Source organism: Phalaenopsis equestris, unplaced genomic scaffold, assembly GCF_001263595.1.
Source record: "Phalaenopsis equestris unplaced genomic scaffold, ASM126359v1 Scaffold000738, whole genome shotgun sequence".
Classification (NCBI taxonomy): domain Eukaryota; kingdom Viridiplantae; phylum Streptophyta; class Magnoliopsida; order Asparagales; family Orchidaceae; genus Phalaenopsis; species Phalaenopsis equestris.
Genome location: NW_018165178.1, coordinates 127,976 through 141,614, shown reverse-complemented (window position 1 = coordinate 141,614; position 13,639 = coordinate 127,976).

The following is a 13,639-nucleotide window of genomic DNA, read 5'->3' as shown; positions in this document are numbered from 1 at the left end:
GAAGTGAGAGCCGGTATCCTCCCAGCCTAGCCGCAAAATCAGTAACCAAGCATATGATTAGTCAATGTTCTTTATGCCTGGACCAAAGGGTAAAGAATATGTATGCTCCTATTTGGCACAATATAAATTAAACTAATTCATTTTGTTCATTTCACTATAATTCTTTGACAAGGAGAAGGATGCTTTCTTATATATCACAATCGTACATTCATTAGCATATTTAGTTATTTTATAGATAAAATTACATAATTATTTCAATTGTCTATATAATTATTTCAATTGTTTATTAGTGAAAAATAAGCAAATTGAACTTCATTGTTATAATTGAAGTATTGCTTTTTATAAAATCTTAGTCCATAGATTTAACTACTCCCTGTGGGATCGATATCTAGGACTCCATTAGAGCCCTATATTACTTGAGCGATACGTATACTTGTGTTGATAAATTTGACTTTAACATTATTGAATATTATATTTGTACATATTAATCAAATTAGACACATCTATAAAGTCATGATAAAGTCTTTGGACGTCATTGCTAGAGATTAAATGTTCTAGTAGCGCCATCAACTTCTTGTATTTGTATATTTACAAAAAGTCGGTCAGTTACTCTCACATTTCTCTTGAGAAAATTCAATGAAAACTCTTTCTAAACCTTAGATTGGGCTACTCTAACATTGTTCATAATCATTTTTTTTAAATGTAATTGTTGGGGTGGCTCCAAAATAGGGAAATAATCAAGTGAATTTTATCCAAAATTGGCTATGTCTACTCCCCCATGCTAAGCGCCGAGCTCTTTGTCTAATTTTCAAAAATGAGCTCATGGGCTCTTAGAATTGGTTCATAAATGTCTATGTATAGTGCATAGGTCTCTGGAAAGAGCATCAGAGCATCTATATATGGATGGCTCCTAGGTGTATGATTGTTCATTTATGACCTACATGTGGGCACTTAGGTGCTTGGGAGTGGTGCATGGTTGTCAGGATAGTGTCTGGGATCCTATGAGTGGTGCTTGGGTTTTTTTGGAGCCTATGAGTGGTGCTTGACTTTTAATACCTTGATTTTCTACATGTTGGTCATCACTTGAGCATCTTGGTATAATGCATTGATGACACGAGTCAATTTTATGTGATGTTATCAATATTTTACCATTCTTTTAACATTTCTTTTCACCTCATTTATCATGATTTTATGCTTGTGGGTGGTTCATTAAGATATTTTGCAGGCTACAGTTGTTGAGCATTGAAAATAAAGTAAAAATGCATGATATGGTGTTGGATGGCAAGACCACACTAGATCTAGTTGGCCATTTTAGTTTTGGGCGTGCCCACGCCACCTGAGTAGTAATATTAGTGTGACACACAGATTTTGGGTGTGGCCACACTGAAGGAGAGAGAAATATTTTTCTTGCTAAAGCAGAGGGCTTGACTATAAAAAGTTAACTTAGTGCTACTTGGAAACATCTTGGATTATTAGAGACGGCTCTTCATCAGAGATTTGAGTGTTTGAATGTAAACCCTAGAGTTATTTTCTGCTTCTTTGAAGGAATAATCTTCTAGGGTCATTTTCTTGTCTTTCTTCTCTTATAAAGTGGAGTTCTTTGTGAGATTTGGATGGATTGTGAGGAGAAATAAAGTGTAAGTGTATGAAGAGATATTTATGTGAGCTTTTATTGAATATAGAGAATCATGACGAACTTCATGGACCAATTGGCTCGAGTTTAAGTTTTTTGTTCATCTTAAATAGTTTTTTTTATTATGCCCACAATAACAAATCTTTTATTTTCTTTTTTCATGTGTTGTAGTTGATTTCCTTTCATGCTCCTATGACATGGCGTGTGGTTTTCTTTTAGTTTCATTCGAAAGATTTCTTATTTCCCTTAATGCCATTTTGATGCATTAATCTCTAATGTTGATGCGTTAAGTTTTCGATCGTAGTTTAATTTTTATTGAACGTGATAAGAATGGTAAAAATTTTTGTGATCTACATCTTTTGCCTATTTAGTAGAGGAACTAATGGGCTAATCACAAAATTCTTTTAGAATAGGCATATTTTATTAGGATTTCATAACCTAGATAAGAGATCTGAAGAATCCTAAGAAATGGTATAAAGTTAAGCAAAATTTAACTTTTTGGGTTTTCAATTCTTCTTGTAACCTAGGCAAATGCATAAGGAGAAAACTTTAATCCCTTGCTGTCAACTATTGCATGACATTTATAAGAAAACTTCAAGAAGATACCTAAAATAAGTCATAGGAGTATGAGTACCACGTATTTGAAAAATTCTACTCTTTTTCCTGCCATTTATATTATTGTATGTTTAGAATTACTAGATACCTTTCTTGAATTCGATCATTTAAAGCTAGACTTAGTGGTTTAGTAAACTAGAACTTCATATGTTAGAAACATTTTGGTACTATCCTCATGGGATCAATACACAACACTCTTTAACCATTTTATTACTTGACATGTAAACATGATTGACCAACTTACTTTGTAGAAAGTTTTTAGCCATCAATGTTTTAGCATCGTTGCCAAAGATAGTTGCCCAAATTTTCTAATCAATGTTAGCTAAAAGAATCAGAGTCTAAGTTCAAGAATTTTGTTACTTTTGTCTTTTTTTCTGTTTAATTATTTTTATATTTGCTTGTTTTTCAAAAAAAAAAAACCTTGAAATGTCAAATCCTCAGAAAAATTAATTTACACCTTTTTCAGGAGTCAGCCAACCCATTGATGGCTTGCTTCCTCATCTATTTTGAACACCCAATGACAAATCTTAAGAGAAACCAATTTATACTTTTTTAGGAGTATGCCAACACATTAATGGCTAACTGTCACATGAGTTTGAAACACCAAGTCATAGAAACTAGGCTTGATGTCCTATATTCTAATACCTTTAACCTCAGTTGGTCAACTTTCCAAAACTACAAATGGACTAGCAATGACCCAAATATAAAAACAACAGTGGTGGTGCCCCAAAACTAATCTTGTAAAATATTGGAATAACCGGATAGTGACTACCTTGAAGAAAATGAGAATTTGAATGAAAAGACAATAAACCAGTTGAATCGATTCCTTGGCCAAATAATAATATTAAGAAACTTAAAAAATCAACTGGAGTAGTTAGTTAGCATAGAATTCTAAAGAATGTCAGAGGTAGTAAAGAGCCATAACTTTGAATCTTAAGTGTTAGTCCCTGAAGAGAAGATTGAGTTGGATGATTTTTGTTGGAGGATTACTAATGAAGAATATGCTCTTTCTTTCAAGGCAACCACTAACATTGTTAGAGAGATAGTTATGCCACTAGGACTACCCATAGGAGGAGCCTCAACGAAGGAGTTTGAGGATAGTCATTGGAAGGAGAAATGGACTTTGATCTTGATCTTAAAGAACTAGCATTACTCCAAAAAAATATTGAGGAGACCATGTGAGGAGAAAATTACCTTTTAATGACCTAATCCTTGCAATTTGTGAGGAGAAAATTGATATAAAAGTAGGAGAGATAATTGGAGGAATTCTGGATATAGAAAGAACCACTAGGAATATAATCTAAATCAATCCCCCACATACCCTAAAAAAGACTTTTATCAAATTGAGAGGGAAATTTTTCTAGAAAAACTAAAATTGAGACTTTATTGAGAGATCCATGACCAACAAAATAGTCAATTTATCGGTGATTACTAACTTGAAATTTTGATCCTCGAGGAAGCCTTTATCATTAGACTAGGGATGTTAAATTAAATAATATTTTGAGAGGCAGCCCATGCATTATCTGATGTGATGAGCATATTTTTTGTTTTTTACATTTGTCGTAAAATTTGTTTTAAAATTCCTTTTAAATTTTAGTTTGAATTTATTTTGAGTATTTTTGTTGTGTCACTTATGCAAGGGTCGTATGAATTTTGTGGATCCTCACTCAAGTGATTTATTTATCTGTGTTGTGATGAATTATCATGTTTAATTGTATGTTATCAATTCCTATTATTACATGATATGCTCCTATTTTTTTCCTACAAATTTTTCTGTGACATGCTTATATTAGAAAAGAAGTTTAAGGTAGGAGTCCAAAAATATGCTATATGCTATATATGTGCAGTGTCATTTTTATTCAACAATTATTTTCTTGCTTTCTATGGATGATGCACGGTGACAAATTTACATACATGTGACATGTTGATTTTTTTTTGTGATATATTTTTAGGTTCACTTGGATACTCATTTATTTTTTATTTCTTGCACTTGCCTGCTGTTGTTTAGTTCACTTTTATGGCATTCTACATGTATTATGGTAAACAACAAGTTTGAGAGAACACAGTTACTTTTTTACGAATTAGATATTAGTTCACATGACTTATTAAAAGACTAACTGTTAACATGGTAACTCCTGCTCAGAATTCTAATCAAGTCAACCAGCTTATCAAAGTTTTTTTCTTAAAGAGTTAAATGTCAATAGGGAAGACTTAATGTTATAATAACTTAGTTTGTGAATTTAACAACTTCTTACTGCATCTAAAAATATGAAGATAGTTAAAACGATGTAATTAAAATATTAAGCAGCCAATTGGAAGTTTCCATAATTTTTACTTAAATAATAACATTAAGGGGTTGCATTAAAAAGTTTAGTTTGAGACTAGCCCTCCATAGTGTTTTAGTAAAATGAAAAAAGTTGCCTAACCATATATAATAATTCTCAATGGAATGAGAAAAGAAAAAAAAAGAAATGAAAAAGCAAAATAAAAATAAAAATAAGAAAGATTTGAAAGTTGAAATTTCTTGAGAATTAGTTTGAGATTGGCACAAAAGAAAGAAAAAATGGGGTGTCTTACTAGAACTTACGTGAAAAGTCTTCTCATGTTCTTTGATGAAATCTTTCAAATGTTATTTTTAAGAGGAAGGTTAAGTAGGGTTAGTTTGGCTAGTTATTCTTAAATTGATTTAAAGTATCTAAGGTCAATTAAAATATTTTATCTTCACCAATTTAAGATATTTTGGGATATGTTATGTTCAATATGAAGGGAATTAAAGATGAGGCTAAGTTATTAATCATTAATAATGTTGGACTCTGAAATGATGATTATAACCTTTTTTTTTTTACTTTAATAAGAAATTTGAATACTTAAGAAATCTACAGGAGGGCCTAGTATACTCTCATAAGGCTCTACTGAGCCATGAGATTATTTGAGGGCAAATAATAAGGTAAATTTAGGGGTATTGATATGAGTTAATTTTACATGATTTTATTTATATTTCACCATTCTTTTTACCTATTATTTCACTTCATTTATCATGATTTTATGATTGTGGAAGGTTCTTTGTGATATTTTACAGGTTATAGGTGTCAAGCCCACAAAAGAAAGCCAAAATGCATGAAATAGTGTTGAACAACATGCCTTGCGAGCCAAAACTTATGCGATGTAAATTGGTCGTGCAATGCAAGCACACGTCTCAAGTAGTATGTCATCTAAGAATCCGCATATTAATCCCACAAAGAAATTATTAACAATTATTTCTAAATAAAAAGCTATAGTTTCTTAATTTAGTGAACATAGTATGGAGTGACTGCATAAAAGGTTAAAGTCTTAAGATTCAAGCAAAAATAGAGTAATTTGTAGGCAACAAAAAATAGAAATAGTATGAAAAATCTTGTGAGTACCTTAAAGAATGATGTGGCTCGTGCCTCTCTGACTTAGGGATCAAGGTGATTGTGGTTTTTCTAAACATTTTCTTATTTTTCTTTTATCAATTAGAGATATTTTACTCCTTCTGCCTATATCTAGGTCAAATGAAATCTAAAATCCATGAAGTTGAGGCTTACTCAATCTTCATGACATTTCACATAAATGTTATGATCCCATGGAATAATTTCATAATTATGTTGGAATATATGTATCCTCTCAGAAATTTATGTTTAACCATTTGTTTCCACTACACAATGGTTAGAGGTTGTAGTTTCACGAAATACTTTAGACTAGGATTAAATGACATTCATAGTTTAACCAACATCATAGGCCTTGAAAGAACGAAGAAAATGCCAACAGAAAAGCATCTTGGAAAAACAATGATAAAAATTCACTACCCCTACATCACAAAGACACGAAGAAAAAATTACCTAAACAACATCGAGAAAACCATAACAAGGAAAACTAGGTAATATTTCATTGCAAGAAATAATAGCATGTAAACATTACAATAACTTGTCTTCTCAGCAATATCAGCAACCTTTCATCTAATACATAAATTTTTCACAACTCACAAAATAGAGGAAAAAGTCGCCCTTTAAGATTTCAACCAAGGGAGGAAGAAGTCATTAAGGAAAGCACTCAATTTCTCCTTAATCCTTACCTCCATTAACCTCTAACTCTTCTCTGCTCCAACATATCTCATCGCCAAGAAGCGGCCAAGAAGACCTTCTCTCATGACATAAATAAGTTTTTTATAGAGAAAATAGGAATCCAAAATAGAAATCCAAACTTTTCAAATTTGTCAATAGGTCCAAAATAGGCAACAAATAATGAAATATTAGAGTTATGGACGTTCAACGGAATGGTCATGCCAGAACTTGCATGGTCACGCCCAGTTCTATTGTGACTATGTGTTAACCTCATTTTTGGTTGAGGTCTAGTTTTGTCCTCTTTAGTAACCTAAGGTCTAGCCATAGGATTTTTCTGTTGATTATTCCTAGAAAACTAGAAAAGGAACCCTCACCATTATAACTTCTAAACTCTTCTTTGCTCAACTTGAAGTTCCACATATTGGTCCTAACCTCTAGCACTTAGTAGGTGGGGTCAGTATGGGGGAACTCAAGGGGAGTCTCCCATAGGATGTTCAGACCTTAGGACTAATCCTGGTTGGTCTGGTTTTGGTTGAGATGGCTTGCACACACTAAACTTCCTTACATACCCCAAACCCTAAGACCCCCTTAATTTGGTCTCTTGAGTCCTTTTGGAAAGCTCATGTGGATGAACCTATACCCCTAGTCTTTGGCTACGAGGGTTAGAACCAACATATTGAGCATCCAAAATAAATCCTCACATGGCTCCGATTGGTTTGATATGGCTTCATGGTTTAGTTACCCATTTTAGCCCAAACTTTCACCAAATTACCAAAATACCCCTATAACCCTAATTTTTGCCAAAAATCCGAAAATACCCAAATTTGCCTAAAAATCATCTCAAACCACTCACCGCTACATAAATTGACCAAAATTCACCAAAATCATCAAATTCCCAAAATACCCCCAAAATTGTCAAAAATTACCAAAATGCTTCTCAAGACCCAAAAAATTTCAAAAATTTCAAAAATTATCAAAATTTCCAAAAGCATCCTAAATATTCCCATTTTCAATTTTTAACCATTGAATTGACCCAATTTGACCAAAAGCCTCAATTTGCTCTTAAGGGCCCAATTTCCCCAAATTAGCCTCAATCTTGGCCCAATTGACCCCAATATGCCCAATTTCAATTCCAAACCAAAATTCAGTACCCCCAATCCCAATATAAATAAAATTCAAGCCTGATTTGACCCAATTGCAATCCTAATTTTACTAAAATAAAAAAAGCCCAATTTTGATCATATGTCTAAATCCACCAAATTGGCCATTCAATTCAACTCAAAATCACTTGAAATTCTTCCATATCCTTCATGACGTATTCCTACTTCAAATTTAACATTCAATTGATCCAAATTTTAGCCCAAATTCACCCCTAATTTTAAAATCCCAAGCTCACCATGTTTAATTCCAAAAGCCCAGATTCAATTAAAAGCCCACATGACAATTTCTCCTCATCATCCATTTAATCAAAATCTTTTCCTAAGTTTTGAATTCATGATCAAATCATTCCATATTAGGCCTCATGAAAAACACCACCAAGAATACCCCATAATTCCAAAATCATTCCTCATGCAAGAGAGCCAAGCCACATGCAAGCCATGAAGCCACTCCCAAGCCATAGGTGAACCATATGAGCCTTGCCACATCATCAAGCTATTAATGGCAAGAAGCCAAGCCACTTTTAAGCCTCCTTAAAAATATTTCTAACCATTTTAATGACACACTTAAACCCATGCTTAGCCAAAATCCCTTGGATGGGAACCTCTCCACACCACTTCAGCTAAACCACCTAATTCTCCTTAGTACCCAAACCTTCCTTTGTGGGTGAACCCAGCCCCAAAACATGTCTTGACCCAAATTGACCCAAAATTTCCCTTCCCCCCATTCCTCTTTAATCCAACACCTTTACACATGGCCAACTCCGATTGATTTCACCAAACCCAAGCTCTGATCCCCTTGGCTAAATGGTGACCTTACCATGGTCGGTCAGCCACCTTGGCTGCCGGAACACACTATGGCTAAGGGAGCCCATATGGTCAAAACTCAAAATTAAACCCATCCAAGCTGCATCATTCCAATTGGACTCTTGTACTCTGCTTCACTCCACCAAAGCAAGCCTTTCCACCCACTAATTGCTCATGAGGGCCACCATGGCCTCCTCTATTTAAACTCACCCTCCACGGCCAAGAGGAGAGAGCTTGAAATTCCTTGGGGAGACTCTGACAAATTGATCCCAGAGTTTCTTCAAGACCCACTAAGTTCAGTCCAACTATCCTCAAGCCCTCAAACCCACTGCCTGAGCTTAATTTTGGAGCTCAAAATCAAGCCCGAAACAGGACATCCCTCTAGACTCCACCAAATTCAAATTAATTGCATTAACACCATCCCCTGAGTGAGAAAAGAAGATCCCCATAGAAGCCCCATAACCAGACCAATATTGGGTAGACTTTGATTGAACCCCTAAATTGGCTTTGGTCAAAATCATACCTAGGCATTTCACCACGGCTTGAGGCTTCATCCAGGAGCCCTTTGGACTTAAGGCATGCTTTTGGAAGCACCCAATCAAGGCCACATCTCTTGGGCAAAGGTATTTAACTCTCCCCTTAACTGAGCTTTATTTAATTCTTCATGCTCATAAACTCGATTTATGACTTGATAAATCATATGGATATGTTCTCCTAGTCAAGACGAGTCGATAGGAACAAACCTTACTTACTTTGGTTGAGTATCGAGAGAGATAAAGGTTTGAAGGTGGACGGCTCTCGGGTTGAACTAGTTGGCGATGATGATGGAGGACCATCCGATCAAGCTTGTGTCAAATGGAGGGCTTTGATTGCGTCAAATGGATGGATGGTTCGAAAAGGCGGGCTGACTCAGAAGCCGGCGCCCAATCCCACAGCGACATGCGTCAGTTTGACGCGTACGAGGATCCAGTCAGCTTCGCGTCACTTAAGTTAAAAAAATAGGATTTTTTTCTTATTTATTTAAAAATCCAGAACTTCAAAAATTTATATCTTTGTGTAGAAAAATCACAAAAATAAAATAAAACTATCCACTTGCTTAGTGAACAGAGGAGAACAATATGGAAATGGTTTCATATTTTTTGATGCATGTCTTATTTTAATTAATTAAATAGTGTTTTTCTTATTTGAATTCTCCATTTTCCTAGACATTTCACCATGGTGTGGGACCATGGGGCTTTTGATGTATCTATTGTTAGGTATCTCCCCTGATTTTTCCAAGGTCATGGGGCATCTCTAACCAAATATATCTATTTTTCAAGTTAATGGGCCTTATTTTGGTAAAATAATTATAACGATTAAAATACTCATCATAAAAATACAAAAAAAAATTCTGGTAGGTTCACTGTGGTCAGAGGACCCTAAGAAAAATATAAACTTGGTTTAACCCATTAAAAATATTCCTAATTGTTACAAACCCTAAAAAATGAAATAAAATTAATTTGGAGTAATTATAAATGTAAATGACATAAAAGTTATTCTCCATTGTGATTTAAGGTCAGAGGAGCTCCCCATAAAAATTTTATGTCAATTGGAGTTAATTTAATCATTCAAATGGATTAATCAAGTGAAATTGCATTTTTGGCATTAAAATAATTATAATGATTAAAATATTACTTTAAAAATTACCAAAATTAGTTTTGTGAGCTCCTATGAAAAACCTATGAAAAAAAAAATTAGAATTAAAATAAATACTTCATTTTTTGAGCTATTTTTGGGTATTTAAATAATTAAAAATTAATTAAAAATCATAAAAATTGCAAAATTGTTAAAACACATTAAAATGTCACATTTGGCTTCCGGACCACTTGGAATCAATTAAAATAATTTTCCTAATTTTCTAAGTTAAGATATTAATTTTAAAGGCTTAAAAATGAATTTTCTTTAATTTTCCACTAAAATAATTGTAATAATTAAAATATAATAATAATTAAAATATAAATCAGTAATAATTAAAATATAAATCACAAAAACATGAAATTTTTTTCTTTGGGTTTCTTGGACTCAGAGATATTTAAAAAAAATATATAGAAGTTAATTTTCCACTTAAATAATATTTTATATTTAATTAATGCTCAAAAGAAACAAATAATTTTAATAATTACATTAAACTTCTAAAAATTATGAAATTGGTTCAAGTGGTCCTCCAACCTAGGTGAGCCTCCAATAACTTTCTTAAGGATAGATGTTTTGCTTTCGTTGAGTTATTAAATTTTAATTGAAAACCCTTCTTTTTGCATTAAAAATAGTTATAAAATTAAATAAATTCAAAAAAAATTACATTTTCTCCTTTGATGTTCTAATTAACCCATGAGTGGGGTAACATAGAATTTTCAAGTCATCTGAGTCTAATTAATGAATTATAGGGTATTCAGGCCTTAAGGGCAAAAGGGTAATTTTGGAATTTAAGCCTTAATTAATATTTAGGCTTAACCAAAGGGCTAAATAGACAACAAATAAACTTAATTAAAATGTTTTGATGATTGGAATATGAAAAGGGATAAATGGTAGTAAACAACCTCACTTTGGTCATATAAAGGACAAATTTGTAATTTTCTTAAAATTGATGAAATTTGGAAGAGTATTTAAATTAAAAAAAGATATTAAGGTGAGGGGTTTGATTTTTTGGAAGATCATAACTCACTAATTTTAAGCCCCAATTAATGGTTTTTAAATGATTTATAATTCATGATAAGGATTGAAGGTATAAACATTTAAATCTTTTTTAAAAATTACAAATCAACCCATTTTTTTAAGAGCTTAGTAGTGAACTAGGTTTAATTAAAATTTTATTTATTGAGATCTAGAAAATAATTTATAACTAATTTAAAACTTTTAAAACACTATAAGCCCATCTTTAAAATTAAAGTGCTAAGTTTCTTAATTAGACCCAAATTGCCCCTAAGGGCCTTTACCTCTATAATTTATAAATAAAACATCAAGTGATAATTATCTCATCCTTAGGATTGGCTAGAATATCAGTTCACTGAGCATAAGGGTATGATAAGGATGAGTTATTAAGCAACATAATGAGTTTGAACAAACTCGAGACTTTTCATGAGATTGTGAGATGTATGGGGCCTGTTCCCTGGACCTTTCTCATACTCTTTTGGATATCTTGAAATATGATTACACTCATTATGCCTTGCTTGAGAAATCATCAATACCTTTAAATGAGTAAGACCCACTAAGATATGACATGGAATCTAGTAGACACACCTTAAACTTGTGCTTCCTACTTTTTCTACAAGAACAAGTACGCTTTTAAGTTATTGCATTATAATTTACTTTTACATATTGTTTCCTGCTTGTGAACCTGCATGTTAAACAACGATGCCACCCTGTATGTCAAAACTAAAACTTTAGGATAGCCATAGAACTGAAATTAAAACAAAAATTTAAAAATTAAATAAGATAAAATTCACCGCCACAATATTCAAAATATAAGACAACTCAAAATTTAATCACAAACATTATAAAATAAAAATTGCAACTAAATTAAAACGTCTCTATCAGATGATAAAAAATCCCTTAGAGGAGGTAACCTACGGTTTCTAACAAGATTTTCCATGGTCTAAATAAAAGTATGGAACTCATTGAGTTGAGTTTAGTAAATTCATTTGGACTAAGTGAATCCGAAAGAAAATAGTGGTGCTGGAATGAGGGAACCGTAGGATCCTAACTAGTGTCGCTCTGATCAACTTTAATATCCCCCATGAAATTTAAATAACCATAACCATAGGAGATAATCTCGATTTAATATCATAATTTGACACATTAGAAAACTTAAATTTATTACGGCGAGGAGCTTGGAGCTAGCATCGTGGGCAGCACGGTCATCATCAACAGCAAAACATGTCTACACTAGCTAAACCATTCCTTAGAATTAAACAACAAATTCATAGGAATTGGAGGTTGTCTGCTTATGCAACATAAATCCTCAACTCATCTTTAGGTCTTTGTATGGTTTTGCTATATAATATAAGCCCTAACTCACCGTAAGATTCCGAGGTTGTCGTTCGTCACGACCTAAATCCTCACATCGTCCAGGCTATTTGTGTAATCGTTTTTCACGAATGTAAGCCCTAAATTAATAAAATTGATAGGATGAAACACTTAAATATTTCCCCTCTAAATTGAAGCAAAACAGTAGGATGGCTTGGGAAGTCACTGAGGTTCTCCTCAGGATCTATGATATCCCCTAGTTCTTCTTCCTTTGGATTTAAAAATAAAATGTTCCAAATTTTAGCTATTCTCATTACACACATCTTTGTCTGATCTTCTTGAAAAGTTCTATTCATTTGAGTTCCTTGAAGATAATGTCCCCTAATTTTTATCGAGAGTTTTCTCAGATGACTTCGGTTATCTAGGTTGTAATTAAATATAGGGGTTTGCCCTTATAGAAAGCATTTATGAACCCAGCTTAATATAAATCCTATTTAATCCTTCATATTAAATAGGAAAACTTGTCGGCTTATTATAAATATGGTTTTGTAGGCTTAACGGATGTGATACAATCTTTAGTTTATTTAATCAAGCCTTACCAGTAAGTAGTGTGTTTATCCTTTGGGATGAATACATTATTTGTGATATTATGCTTGTTTATTTAACTACTGTGGATATGAAATCAGTCTAGTCTTGTATTTTCAAAAAAATATAAAATACTATTTTTTTTCCAAATTATATATTAAATTAAATTAAAATGGGTATTGGGATATCCATACTGGCAACCAACAACTCCACAACCCCTAACCTTTTAGTGCCAACACTATGCTAGACAACACTATGTCACAAGTTTTGACTTTGTCTTGTCTGTTCAACACTTACAGCCTGCACAACATCAACACAACCCTTTCTCAAGTGTAAATCTTTGACGAATTACTAAAAAATAGCAAAATAAAATGTTGGTAAAATCACGTAGTATTGATGCACGTCAGTGAACAAGCCAAATTTGGCTTGACCACACTCAAATTGGGCTTCACTACACCAGACCTAGCGTGACCATGCTAGTTTCAGGCGAGACCATGCCGCTTGAGCAGTACTATTAGAGTGACCATACCGACAAAATGGGAAATTTTTTTGACAAGATTTTTCATACTAAATTTGAGACATTGGTTATAAAAAGCGATCTTATTGCTACTCAGATGTATATTTGATCATCAGAGATGGCTCTCCAATTGACAGTTAAGAGTTTGAATGTCAACCCTTGAGTTCTTTCTTCTTCCTTAAAGGAGAAAACTTCCAGGGTATTTTTCTTGTCGTTTTCTTTTATCATAAGGAGTTCTTTA